This window comes from Microcebus murinus, chromosome 4 (assembly GCF_040939455.1).
Source record: "Microcebus murinus isolate Inina chromosome 4, M.murinus_Inina_mat1.0, whole genome shotgun sequence".
In the NCBI taxonomy this organism is placed as follows: Eukaryota; Metazoa; Chordata; class Mammalia; order Primates; family Cheirogaleidae; genus Microcebus; species Microcebus murinus.
The window spans coordinates 16,985,883-17,001,144 of record NC_134107.1 but is presented as its reverse complement, the minus strand read 5'-3'; positions in this window follow the sequence as shown (position 1 = coordinate 17,001,144).

Here is a 15,262-nt window from a genome sequence, read left to right as displayed (position 1 = left end):
CGCCTGTACTGGCATCACCGTGCCTGGCCAGCCTCTGCATTTTTAATGATAATGATCCGAGAATCACCTGATACTATGGGAGCACGGAGGAGGGTCACTTGATGCAGCTTCAGAGAGTGGCAGAGGTTTCCGGAAGAGAGAAGAATCCCAAGTGTATTATGAAGCATGGTGAGCTGGCTAGAGTAAGAGCGTGGGATGATGGTGTTCTAAGAAGAGGGAACAGCAGCCGCAAAGGCAGGGTGGCAGTGTATGCGGAAACTGGATACGGAGCAAAAGCCTCTGTCCCTGCTCCTTGGTTCTCCTTCACTTCTGCAGAAACCAAGCATCTCCTAAGTCACAGTCATGGATTTAGCCCCAGCCTCCCTGGATCCTCCACTACACGGTTTGGAGGCCCACGTGTATGGACTTCATGTCTTTTCACAATGCGGGTCAGAATGAGGAGGAGACCCAGGTTCTAGTTCCACATCTGTCCCCACGTGCAGCAGCATGACCTTGGGTGGGTGCTGGAAACGCTTGCCTGCTTCCCAGGACCACTGTGAGGTAAAGCTCACAGAAGTAGAGGAACTTTGAAAATTATATGTGCAAGTTATAAACAATCAGGTTGGGCCGGGCACGGTGGCTCACGCCTGTAATCCTAGCTCTCTGGGAGGCTGAGGTGGGTGGATTGCTCCAGGTCAGGAGCTGGAAACCAGCTTGACCAAGAGCGAGACCCGTCTCTACTATAAATAGAAAGAAATTAATTGGCCAACTAATATATAGAGAAAAAATTAGCCGGGCATGGGGACGGATGCCTGTAGTCCCAGCTACTCGGGAGCCTGAGGCAGAAGGATTGCTTGAGCCCAGGAGATTGAGGTTGCTGTGAGCTAGGCTGACGCCACGGCACACACTCTAGCCTGGGCAACAAAGCAAGACTCTGTCTCAAAAAAAAAAAAAAAAAGTAACAACAGATAACAACAATAACGAATGTGTTGTTGTGTATTGGATGTTGTGTAATGTATTGGATGTGCCAGGGTGTCTTGAGTCTGCTCGGGCTGCCATAACAAATACCACAGGCCGAGTGGCTTTAACAGGAATTTATTTTCTCACAGTTCTGGAGATTGGATGTCCAAGGTCAGGGTTCTGGTTGGTTTGGTTTCTGACAAGGGCGCTCTTTCTGGCTTGCAGACAGCCAGGCCACCTTCTCGCTGTGTCTTCTTCGTATGACTTCCTCAGGTGCTGGCTGAGGTGGTGCAGGGGAAGAGAGAGTGAGCTCTCTGCTGTCTCTTCTCATGCAGACACCAATCCTATGGGCTCAGGGCCCCACCCTCATGAACTCATTTAATCTTTTTTTCTCATGTAATCTTTTTTTTTTTGAGACAGAGTCTCGCTTTGTTGCCCAGGCTAGAGTGAGTGCCATGGCATCAGCCTAGCTCACAGGAACCCCAAACACCTGGGCTCAAGCAATCCTCCTGCCTCAGGCTCCCGAGTAGCTGGGACTACAGGCATGCGCCACCATGCCCGGCTAATTTTTTCTATATATATCAGTTGGCCAATTAATTTCTTTCTATTTATGGTAGAGACAGGGGTCTCACTCTTGCTCAGGCTGGTTTCGAACTCCTGACCTCGAGCAATCTGCCCTCCTCAGCCTCCCAGAGTGCTAGGATTACAGGCGTGAGGCACCACGCCCGGCCCTCTCATATAATCTTAATCATTTTCTTAGAAGGCCCATCTTCAAATACAACCACACTGGGGATTAGGGCTTCAACATATGAATTTTGGGGGACACAAATATTCATAATATTTCACACAAATATTCAAATATTCATAACATAGGCTTGTGCTAAGTGCTTGATATGCATTATTTATAATTAATCCATTCAATAAGCTTAATTTTCTCTCTAACTTCATAAAATATGTGCTTTTATTGTCTCTATTTTATAGGTAAAGAAACTGAGGCGAGGTGACTCACTGGCTCAAGGTCACATAGCTCTTCTGTCTCTAAACTGGAATGTAAACCGAGACCTACTGACTTCCTGCTTTTTAATTGTCATGTCTAGCTGGGCCTCAGGTCCTCATGTTAAAAATGAGAGTGAGCAAGCTCCGTGGTGTGAGCTGTAGTTCCAACTATTTGGGAGGCTGAGGTGGGAGAATCACTTGAGCCCAGGAGTGTGAGTCCAGCCTGGGCAACACAGACTTTGGCTCAAAAAAAAAAAAAAAAATGAAGGTAAGAATCTCTGCCCTGCCTGCTTCATGCAGTTTTGCTTAGCAGACTTTGATTCCTGAAATGTGATGTGCACATATAAGTTGTCTTCCTTAACAAGGAACAGCCTCTAAAATTGGGCTGTCCTGGGATGTCCAAATTGTCCCCAGGTTCTCTTAATCCCAGAGCTGGAAGGGAGTTTTTTGAGATCCTCTAGTGTTGTCTAACCCTCTAACCACCCTACCTCCCTCCACATCCCACTGTGTGGATGAGAAACCAGGGGCCCAGACAGGGGAAATGGCTCGCTCGGGTCATGGATTAGAACCCAGGTTTCCCTAGGCCTGGTCTGGTTACATCTTTGCAGGTTTCCCTCAATTGGCTCAACCTCAGCCTCGTCATGACTTTTTCTGAATTGGGCCTTTTGGTGGGAGCAAAGGGGTTGCACCGGATCTAATCGGATTAGTGTCTGTTTGAGAAGAGACATCCACCACCGCAGCCACAAGTACCTGAGGAAAGGCTATGTGAGGACATAGCTAGAAGGTGGCTGTCTGCAAGCCTGGAAAAGAGCCCTTGCCAGAGAGCTGAGGCCTAGATTGCTGTCAGGCACAACTAGTATTTAGGAAGTGTCTCCTTGTCCTGAACCAGGGTATAGTGAAATCCATGCTTATAGCTGCAGCACTCTAATCAATGCAATTGATAGGCTCCCTACCTTGGTTTACCCATCCATTTCCTTAGGATTAGTAAGTACAGGTGGCAAACTGGTGGCTCAGAAACAAGATCAATTTTGCAGGATTTGTGTGGCTTGTATGTGTTTTTAAATAGGATGATGTAGAGGAGAAAAAATAATTTTTTCTCTATCCTTCATAGTTCTAGGTTGAGACAGACCTCTGTAACAAAAGACAGATTAACAGGAGAAAAACAAACAAGTTTATTAACATGTATACCTCATGTCTACATGGGAGATACCCAGGGACATGAGTCAATCTCCAAGAGGTGGCTTAAATACCATTATCTGCTGAAACAAAGAAAGAAGGGTGAAGCAGGCAGGAAAAACACCATAAACAAAGATAAGGGTTGTTACACAGATTTCAGTCACTGTCTTTTCCCTTGATAAAAGTTTCCAGGCCGGGCGCGGTGGCTCACGCCTGTAATCCTAGCACTCTGGGAGGCTGAGGCAGGTGGATTGCTCGAGGTCAGGAGTTCGAAACCAGCCTGAGCAAGAGCGAGACCCCGTCTCTACTATAAATGGAAAGAAATTAATTGGCCAACTAATATATATAGAAAAAATTAGCCAGGCATGGTGGCGCATGCCTGTAGTCCCAGCTACTCGGGAGCCTGAGGCAGGAGGATGGCTTGAGCCCAGGAAATTGAGGTTGCTGTGAGCTAGGCTGACGCCACGGCACTATAGCCTGGGCAACAAAGCGAGACTCTGTCTCAAAAAAAAAAATCATAATAATAAAAGTTTCCAGTGATTTAGAGTCATCCTTCTCTTCCTGTTACACAGAGAGACTTACAATAGAGATTTCCTTTATAGATGTAAATTTCTTTTATAAAAAGACAACTGTACTCTGTTTTCAAAGCTTCTCCTGTGTTTGCTGTTTCTTAATCAACTCAAAATAATCCTTATGCCAAAGAGGCATATTTTGGGGGGGTGACATATTCTGATATCCTAGTTGTATTTTGATGTAGCATGTCCTGAACCCATCAATGCAATGTTTTCAAAAATGAGAGACCTAAGTGTCAAACTAGGAAAAACTTATTCTAAGCCAGGAGTTATTTCCTGAATATATAAAGAGCACCTACAAATGAATAAAACTATCGACAACTCTAGTTGAAAACAGACAAAGGATATGAAAAGATAATTCAACAAAGAGGACACACAAATTGTTCTTAAACATGTGAAAATTTCATCAACTATGCTCATAATAGGAGCAATGTATTTGTTTTTTGTTTTTTGTTTTTTTTTGAGACAGAGTCTCGCTTTGTTGCCCAGGCTAGAGTGAGTGCCGTGGCGTCAGCCTAGCTCACAGCAACCTCAATCTCCTGGGCTCGAGTGATCCTTCTGCCTCAGCCTCCCGAGTAGCTGGGACTACAGGCATGCGCCACCATGCCCGGCTAATTTTTTTATATATATATCAGTTGGCCAATTAATTTCTTTCTATTTTATAGTAGAGACGGGGTCTCGCTCTTGCTCAGGTTGGTTTTGAACTCCTGACCTTGAGCAATCCGCCCGCCTCGGCCTCCCAAGAGCTAGGATTACAGGCGTGAGCCACAGCGCCCGGCCTAGGAGCAATGTATTTGAAAACCACACCAAGATACCACTTTTCACCTATCAGATTGACAAAGTAATTTAAAAGTTTGATAGTACACATCCTTGAGAAAGTGTTGGAAAATGGGCCCTCTCATATATCGCTGGTATAAATGTGAATTTGTACAATCTCTATGATGAGCAAATTGTAAGTAACTTATCAAAATCATCAATATGCATTTCTTTGATCCATCAGTTCTGCTTCTAGGCATTTTATCCTACAGATATATATATCAATGTGCGAGATAATACAAATATAGGCTTATTTATTACAGCAAGACTTTGGAATTAATCTCTATGTCTATCAAAAGGGATCTGGTTAGGCCGGGCGCAGTGGCTCATGCCTGTAATCCTAGCACTTTGGGAAGCCAAGGGGGGAGGATTGCTTGAGCTCAGGAGTTTGAGACTAGCCTGAGCAAGAGTGAGACCCTGTCTCTACTATAAATAGAAAGAAATTAGCCAAACAACTACAAATAGAAAAAATTAGCTGGGCACAGTGGCGCGTGCCTGTAGTCCCAGCTACTCGGGAGGCTGAGGCAGGAGGATCACTTGAGCCCAGGAGTTTGAGGTTGCTAAGCTGACACCATGGCACTCTAGCCTGGGCAGAGTGAGACTCTGTCTCAAAAAAAAAAGGGGGGGGGGGATCTGGTTAAAAAATAATGGCACATCCATGCAAAAAAAATAACAGATATCTATGAACAAGAATGAAGAATCTGTTTATGAATAGAGAAGGCTCTTTAAGAAAATTCTAAGAAAAAAAGGCAAAATGTAGTGCACTGTGAAAAGTATGTTATAATGTGTGTCAATAAAGGAAAAATAACATTTGCCTCCTGTGCTTAGAACATCTCTGGAAGGATATGAGACACTGGAAACGGTGACGGTCTCCAGGGTGGGGAACTTGGTCACTGGGGGTGGGGGGGAGGAACTTTTCCACTATATATTCTATTTCCTTTTAATTTTTTGAACAATGTGTATGAACTGCCTCATCAAGAATGAATACCATTCCAACTAAAAAATAAAGATTCTCTCTTTTTTGTTTCCCCAGATATCCTCGACTACACATGTGAAGATTCTCTCTTTTTTAAACCCAAAGAGTTTTGCATTAAAATGTGTATTTCTGGGTTCTCTTGAAGAAAGAGGCTCTGGACAATAAGAAGCCCACATGCCCTCATGGCAGTGGCTGGCTGGAGCCCAGCAGGGCCAGACCAGGAATGCATGCCCCTGTCTGCCACACTCCTCACCACCCCGTTTCTCCCAGCCTGGCCAGCTTTACTGCTTTGTGTGTGTGTGTGTGTGTGTGTGTGTGTGTGTGTGTGTGTGTGTGTGTGTGTGTGTAAGATTTTTTTTTAAATTTTTTCCAGCATATTGTGGGAGTACAAATGTTAAGATTACGTATATTGCCCTTGCCTCCCTCCCCCCTTGAGTCAGAGCTTCCAAGCATGTCCATCCCCCAGTCGGTGCACATTGCATTCATTATATATGTATATACTCCTCCCCTCCCTGCCACCTGCCCGACATCTGATAAATGTTATTCCTATGTGTCTACTTAGGTGTTGATCCGTTAATACCAATTTGCTGGTGAGTACATGTGGTGCTTTTCAGTGCTTTTTAAGCTGTTTGGCCCTATGAGGAACTCCTGCTCCAAAGTCTCTTTGCACTTGTTAACCTCCTATCTCTAATTCTCTCTTTTCCTTTCTTCTCCAGGGTCAGGATTTCTCATGCCCTGTGATGGCTGTGACCTGTACAGACAGATGTGTACCTGTCCTAGGAGGTGTGACAGTGACCGATCCCTGCTTTAGACTCTTCCTGGGACTTCGTGGGGGAGAATTGTTGTCATCTACCACCCTTGAATGAGGCAGAAACTTTTTGGTTTTTACAGACAAAAGTCTCACTGTGCCGCCCAGGCTGGAGTGCAGTGGCTGTTCACAAGTGTGATCGCAGCACACTGCAGCCTTTTACTCCTGGCATCGAGTGACCCTGATCCTCCTGCCTCAGCCTCCGCAGTAGCTGGGACTACAAGCATGCACCACCACACCCAGAAGAAACTTCTATTTTGATGGTTCTATGTAGGTTAGAGGAGGCCCTATGACAGAGCTGGAGGGGATCTTAGAGACCATCTAAAAAAACAATCAAGTAATATATTAATAAATGGGGGAAAAAAGACTTTTCAAACCCTGTAGACCATGGCAGCAGATCTGTGTGTTTAAGGACTACAATATATGCTTTTCTGTTTGCATGTTAAAGACTAATCTGGAAGGATTCTTAAAACCCTGATAGAGTGGTTATCTGTTTGGGAGGAAAATAAATTTTGTCTCCATACAGCATACTTCTTCAAGTTGTTTGCCTTTTACTGTCTCTGAATTATTATAGAGGCTTAATAGACTTCCTTCCCCTCACCCCATGGGAAAACCAGTTCGCTTTTATTTATGTATTCATTTCAATACTCTTGATCTATAAATGTGTCTGTTTTCAGATTCTCTTTTGATCCTAACATCTCTTTGATTCTAACATCTGCCTGTTCTCTCATTGATTAATGAGTAGAATGAAATCTTTAACGTGTGTCCATATTATATCTGTATGAGAGTCATGATTTTATCTTTTTCTGAAACTTATCTTTGCACAATTATGGACTAACCTAGAAGGATGCTTAAGAAATGGGCTGGGCCTGGTGGCTCTTACCTGTAATCCTAGCACTCTGGGAGGCCTAGGCAGGAGGATCCCTTGAGGTCAGAAGTTCAAGACCAGCCTGAGCAAGAGCAAGACCCCTGTCTCTACTGTGCCTGTAGTCCCAGCTACTTAGGAGGCTGAGGCAGGAGGATCCCTTGAGCCCAGGAGTTTGAGGTTGCTGTGAGCTAGGCTGACACCACTGCACTCTAGCCCCAGCAAGAGAATGAAACTCTCTCAAAAAAAAGAAGAAGAAAGTGGATAAGAGTGATTTATCAGTTTGGAAAGGGAAGCCGAGTGTCTAGGGATGGGATGGGAAAGACTTACTTTCAGTAATTTTGTACTTAAACTTTTTCATACTATAAAATTTGAATAGAAATTTCAATAGAATAACTATTCATTCAAAACCATAAATAAATGGTGTGTTTAATGAAAATTAATTTGAAAAGAGGGAAATAAAAATAGGAAGTAAAACCTAATGATGAAGAACATGGGATATAAAGTCCAGCCAGATGTGGATTTAAAGCTCTGGCATTTTCTAAGTGACTTTGGGCAAGTTACTTAACCCCTTTAAGCCTTAGTTTATCTGTTAAATGTCTTTAATGAGACCTTGTTTCCAATATCACTGTGAAGATTAAATGAGATTTGAATATGAAAATTTTTAGCCTAGGGCCTGGCATGCAGTAAACACTCAACAAACCTGGACCACAATAAATAATGACCAACATTATCATCACCATCATCATCATCATCAAACTCAGTGTCTCCCAAGTACAGAATGAACCCACCAAAGGGATAGCAAACAATTTAAGTGGCATTAAATTTAAAAAATCACAGATTGAGAAAGCTTTTCCTTTTCAGTTTCTTTTGTTCCTTCATGGTTTCTCAAGGACAAAGTTATCAGTTTAACACTCTTTAGTCTTTAATATCTAACACATGCTAACCCTATTTTTATCGGGGAAGGAGGAAGCTTCGTTAGATATTTCACCTGGAGATTTCACCAGGCAGAATCAGTTAGAATTTCTTAACACTGTTCTGTTTTCACTGCATTTATTTTAGAGTTGTATTCATTCCAGGGCTGCATTCTGACTTTTGTGGGCCCTGAGCACTTGTGCCTGGGTGTGTCTCTTCTTCCATTTAAAGAACCTATTCAAAAAATTGTATTTCACAATTACATTGGTATAAATAAGAACATGATCTCGGCTAGATTCATTATTGTGTATTCATTATTATAATATTTATTTTTTTTCTTCTGATTTAAAAAGAAATTACGATTTAAAGCATTTTCATTGACCCTTAAAAGTATCATGGACTCAGGGCCCTGTGGGTGGTTGGCCCTGGTTGGTTCTATTTGTGGAGAGTGCTACTTATTCTCCATTTATGGAGGAGATGTCAAGTTCCCTTTTTATTCAAGTGTATTCAAGTAAACAAAATTAGTTCGTTAAACAATATGGAAGTCGATAATAGTATGGGGGTGTGAGTATAGGGGAAAAATGAAGGCCCTTCATTGTACAGATGAGAGGAGACTGAGGTCTGGGGATTTAACGCCCTGTGGAGCCAGGAAGGGCATGCCCAAGGTTTCCAGACCCTTGACGACATTTTGCCAGGAGGCACCTCAGTTACCCCAGCACACTACCGGGAATGGGACGATCCCTCTCCACAGGCCTTGGACCCCGTCCACAGGGATGCGGGAAGTTCCCGAGTTACCCCACAGCCCTGCTCTGGCCAAGCCCTGGGGCCTGGGGAGTTGGCTTCCCAGAGGACCCTAGGAGCAAACTGCTTCAGAACTGGGTTTTGTTTCCATCGGAACACTGCTTTAAAACTGATCAGAAAGGCCAACAAAAGAAGTCCCTTTAAATCCAGGCTGCCGCACCTTGTTTAAAAAAAAAAAGAGGGAGCTTTGAGGAAGAGTAAATTAGCATTCTGACCAGGGGGCTTCTTCTAAGGCCTGAAGACACTGCTGTCACCCAGGAAACCACATCCTGACCAGAGGACACATCCTGAGGTAGAAAGCAGGGCCCCCGGGTCCCCCATCCCCCCAGAGTTTTTGTTGTCGCCCACTTTTCTATTTTAGCCTGACGGAGTCTAAGAGGCGGAAGAGAAAGGGCAGAGGCCGAGCAGGAGAGCCGGAATCCACCAATGGCTCTGCTTTCCAGGTCAGCTTTCCAGGTCAGCTCTCTGGATGGCAAATTAGGATGGCGGTGGGAGACGACAGTGGCGTCTTTGAAATTGCGGAGGGAGGAAGAGTTCTGGGAGTGAGGAGCTTTTGCCACTAGTCTGAGCTGTTCTGCAGCCTGAAGCAGGGCCCAGAAATGCAAAATTGTAGACTCTGCTGGGTTTGAATCCTGCCTGACCTGACACTAAGCTGAGTAAGTAAACCCGGGATGAAGTTAAACAATGATAGAATACATTTAGGCGGGATAGAAAGCATCAGTCGGGCACTGTTGGCAATTAAAAAAAAATTTTTTTTTGCCAAAGGATTTTTTTTTTGTAGCACATATGCAAATGTAGGGAACTAATGTTAATGTTTAAATTTTCTATCTACTTAATGAAGTGGGGTTTTTAGTAGGAAAATGAGAAGAAGCCAGGAGTAGAAGGCATAATGCGAGCATGACTGGAGCATGTTGGGGAGGGGGCTGCGGAGTACAGGACAGGCCTTAGCCCGGAAATGTTAACGTTCCCCTGGTACAGCTGTTTCTCTGGAATCTGGGGGCAGTGTCTGGCTCTCCCCTCCCCACCCCCCTGCAATATCTTTGTGTCTCTCTTATTCTTATCAGTTACTTAGGGGAGGTAACAAGCACCACCAGCCTCCTGGTAGCAGCTGCCAGAAGAGCCCGTAGAAATGGGGGTATGGAGAAAACAACTGCTAGAATGCACAGTTGGACAATTTAATCTGTGTCCTTGATAGCCAATATCAAAGGACCTTGCTCATTCAATCATTCAACAAATATCTATTGAGTTTCTGCTGTGTGCCAGGTGGTGGGCTGAAAGGAAATTGCACAGACCAGAAATGGAATCTGAGCCTCCCACAAGGCAGGCAAGAATCCTGACCCTGAACCACAATGGACATCCCCATGAGTGCCCCACAGTAGCCCCCCGCCGCAGCCCAAGTTAGCAGGTGGCTCCAGTGTGCAATCAGCCTGCTTCTTTTAACACCCCACTCTTCCTGTTTGTTGGTATTCTTCTTCCTTTCACTTATTCAGATGAAGGATGGAGATGGATCAGAAAGATGGAATTATTAGGGGGCCAACAGATGGGACCCTCAAGTTGCCTCTAACTAGGCAAAAAACTTTTGTCCTGGGTTGATTCCCAATTAATTCACCCATCCTCTCTCCCAGACGAGCGTCATTACTAATCATTACACAGTCCCTTAAGCTTCTCTCAGCAGTTTGTTCCGGTCCTCCTCAGGGGTCCCTGCCCTCGGACGTCTGTCTCCTAGCTTAGGCAAGATGTGTTCACGTATTCAACAAGCATCTATGAAATATCTTTTAGACGGTGAGCACAGTACCATGTGCCAGGGACACAGTGGTGAAAAGACAAACAGGGCCCTGCTCTTGTGTGGGTCACAGTCTAATGGGGAAGACAAATAATCATCAATTAAACAAAGAGCAAACAAAATGATTGTCCCCTGTGTGATAAGTGTGATGAGGAAAACTAAAGGTAGAAGGAGAGAGGTCAGAAGGAGGCTTCTTGAGGAGGAGCATTTAAAGATCCCAACCAGAAGGGTGGACCAGCCATGCAGGAAGTTGGTGAACAAGCAGTTCTAACACAGAGAACAGGAAAGGTGTATTCTAGAAACTTCCAGAAGGCCAGGTGCTAGATGGAATAAGAGGGGTTGAATAATACAAGAGGAGGTTGGAGAGGTCAGCTTGGACCCAGTCTCATAGGCCACAGCATGGCCTATAAATCATGCGTAATAGCATAAAAAGAAATTAAGACCCCAGCTACATGGGAGGCTAAGGCAGGAGGATCGCTTGAGCCCAGGAGTTCAAGGCTAGAATGAGCTATGATCATGCCACTTCACTCCATCCTGGGTAATAGATCGAAACCTCGTCTGTTTAAAAAAAAAAAAAACCAAGATCCTAGGAAAATAAAATAAACAAACAAAAACAGGAGGATTACATCTACAGAGAAAACTATATAACTATGTTGAAAAACATTAAGGACATTATAAGTTGTTTTTGTTTTGTGACAGAGTCTCACTCTGTTGTCCAGGCTAGAGTGCCGTGGCGTCAGCCTAGTTCACAGCAACCTCAAACTCCTGGGCTCAAATGATCTTTCTGCCTCAGCCTCCCGAGTAGCTGGGACTACAGGCATGTGCCACCATGCCCGGCTAATTTTTTCTATATATTTTTAGGTGTCCAGCTAATTTATTTCTATTTTTTTAGTAGTGACCCAAAGAATTGGAAAGTTAGAACATGTTCATGATTAGAAGACTTAAAATTGTAAAGTTATCAATTCACCCTCAAAATGATCTATAGATACACAGTGATACCAGTCAAAATCCCATATTTTTTTTATTTTATTTTGTGGAACGTGACAAGCTGATTCTAAATATATATAGAAATTCAGGGATTAAGAAGAGCAGAGACCTTCTTGAAGAAAAAAAGTGGGAGGGCCTGATCTACTTGATAGTAAAACTTATAAATGGCTGGACACGGTGGCTCCCTCCTGTAATTCCAACACTCTGGGAGGCCGAGGCCGAGGCTGAGGCCGAGGATCCTTTGTGCTCAGGAGTTTAAGACCAGCCTGAGCAAGAGCAAGATGCCATCTCTACTAAAAAAAATAGAAAGAAATTGCTTCAACAACTAAAAATATATAGAAAAAATTAGCCAGGCATGGTGGCGCATGCCTGTAGTCCCAGCTACTCGGGAGGCTGAGGCAGGAGGATCACCTGAGCCCAGGAGTGTGAGCTGGGCTCACACTCAAGCTAGGTTGCTGTGAGCTAGGCTGACGCCATGGCACTCTAGCCCGGGCAACAGAGTGAGACTCTGTCTCAAACCTACCCCCCAAAAAAAAATTTAAAAAAAAAAAGCAAGATGCTGTGGGACACAGGCTTTGTAGTATCAAGAGGAAGGGTACCCTTGGTTCCCAGGGGAGGATGTGCTTAGCTTGTTTGTGTAATGCCGCAGACTGGCAGGGAACTGAAACCCACTCCTCTTAGATAAGCAGGAATGGCAACTGGTCCCCTTGAAAAGGAGGGTGTTTTGGCTTGGGGACTTCATCCAAGGGAGCAGAGTGGGGAGGAGAACTTGCAGTTAGGCCATTTGAAGGCCTCTCAGTTTCACCAGCTATCAAGGCCACATAGAATATTGAGCCTTAATTTTAGTTCTGCATTAGTCAGGGCTCTCCAGAGAAACAGAACCAACAGGATGTGTGTATATATAGAGAGAAAAATTTATTTTAAGGAATTGCCTCATGTGACTGTGGAGGCTTGGTGAGTCCAAAATTTGATGGAGTAAGCCTGCAGACTGGAAACGACCGGAAGAGGCCAAAGGTAGTCTGATGACAAAATGGGGAGGTCAGTCTTTGTTCCGTTAAGGCCTTCAGCTAATTGGATAAGACGCATCCACTTTATGCAGGGCAACCTGCATTACTCAAAGTCTACGGCTTTATTTATTTTCTTTTATTGAGACAGAGTCTCACTCTGTTGCCTGGGCTAGAGTGCCGTGGCGTCAGCCTAGCTCACAGCAACCTCAAACTCCTGGGCTCAGGCATTTCCTACTGCCTCAGCCTCCCGAGTAGCTGGGACTACAAGCATGCACCACCATGCCCGGCTAATGTTTTCTATATATTTTTAGTTGGACAATTAATTTCCGTTTTTAGTAGAGATAGGGTCTCGCTCTTGCTCAGGCTGGTCTTGAACTCCTGACCTTGAGCAATCCACCCGCCTCGGCCTCCCAGAATACTAGAATTACAGGCGTGAGCCACTACGCCTGGCCCCAAAGTCTACTGCTTTGAATGTTAACCTCACCCTCACAGAAACATCCAGAATAATGTTTTATCAAATATCAGGACACTGTGGCCCAGCCAAGTTGACATATAAAATTAACAATCACAAGATCTTACACAATATACTTTTATAAACTGCATCTGGCCAGATGTGGTGGCTCACACCTGTAATCCTTTGGGAGCCCTTTGGGAGGCCAAGGTGGGAGGATTGGTTGAGGCCAGGAGTTTGAGACCAGTGTGGGCAACATAGCCAGATGCCATCTCTATAAAACAAAAAAAAATCTTAAAATCAGCCAAGTGTAGTGGCGTGTGCCTATAATCCCAGCTACTTGGGAGGCTGACGTAAGAGGATCACTTGAGCACAGGAGTTTGAGGTTGCAGTGAGCTATGACGACACCACTGTACTCCCACCTGGGTGACAGAGTGAGATCCTGTCTCAAAAAATAAATAAATAAAATAGAATAAACTGTAGTGGAAGTGTAAATTGGTAAAGCCACTTTGGCAGATGGTAGAAACGTCGAAACTGCTCACATCTTTTTAACTCAGCAATGATACTGCTGGGCACGAACCCTAGAGAAACAGGCTGCACACACAGGTAAGTTCGCAGCAGCATGGTACAGAAGAGCTGGAAACTGGAAACCACGTGTGTCGGTCAACCGTAGAAGAGATACAATTGTGGCATATTAACATAATCGAAAACTGCACAGCAATGAAGATAAACCACAGCCACATGCAACACTACAGATAAATCTTAAAAGCACAATGTTGAGTAGGCGAAGCCAGATAGGTATGAATGAACACACACTATGATACAAACTCCAGAAGGGACGGTAACATATGTGGCAAATATATAAAGGAAAGTAAGGAAGTGGCCGGGCGCGGTGGCTCACACCTGTAATCCTAGCACTCTGGAAGGCCGAGGCGGGTGGTTTGCTCGAGGTCAGGAGTTCGAAACCAGCCTGAGCAAGAGCAAGACCCCCGTCTCTACTATAAATATAAATAAATTAATTGGCCAACTAAGATATATAGAAAAAATTAGCCGAGCATGGTGGCGCATGCCTGTAGTCCCAGCTACTCGGGAGGCTGAGGCAGGAGGATCGCTTGAGCCCAGGAGACTGAGGTTGCTGTGAGCTAGGCTGACGTCACAGCACTCACTCTAGCCTGGGCAACAAAGTGAGACTCTGTCTCAAAAAAAAAAGAAAGTACAAGTACATGAATGGGCAAAAAAAAAAAAAAAAAAGAAAGTAAGGAAGTGATTTCAATAACATCAGGATAGCCGGGCGCGGTGGCTCACGCCTGTAATCCTAGCTCTCTGGGAGGCCGAGGCGGGAGGACTGCTTGAGGTCAGGAGTTCGAAACCAGCCTGAGCAAGAGCGAGACCCCGTCTCTACTATAAATATAAATAAATTAATTGGCCAACTAATATATATAGAAAAAATTAGCCGAGCGTGGTGGCGCATGCCTGTAGTCCCAGCTACTCGGGAGGCTGAGGCAGAAGGATTGCTTGAGCCAGGAGTTTGAGGTTGCTGTGAGCTAGGCTGATGCCATGGCACTCACTCTAGCCTGGGCAACAAAGTGACACTCTCTCAAAAAAAAAAAAAAAAAAATTACATCAGGATCATGGTTTCCTGCAGAGGAATGGAGTGTGACTGAGGAGGGGACACAGGGTTTTTCTGGAGTGCCAACAAATAGTCCATTTCTTAAACCAGGTGAGAGTTATGTGGATGTCAGCTTTGTGATATTTTTTGTTAAATTGCATACCTATTCTTATGTAATTTTCCTTATAAATTATATCTAATTATAGGTTGTTCTTTTAATGATAGAAACACAAAGACTCTAGGCAGCCATTACAGATTCTTTTTGCATTTTATTTACGTATGTATATCTCATCAGAAAATGAACCTAAAAGCCTAAGTGGGCCTACAAACATACTTGGCTCAAGACACAAACTCACCCACTCTGTCCTTCATGCAAACTCCACCCTTGAACGATCAGTTTATGACCACTTTCATGAGAAACAAAAGTGGTGGCTTTTATCTGGAGAACTATAGGAAAGTAGTCATCACCACCAAAAAACTATTAGCAAGGATCTAATCACAACTGCTACCATTTTCAAGCACCTTTTTGATGATTTTCCATCCCATCTTACTCAATCCTCA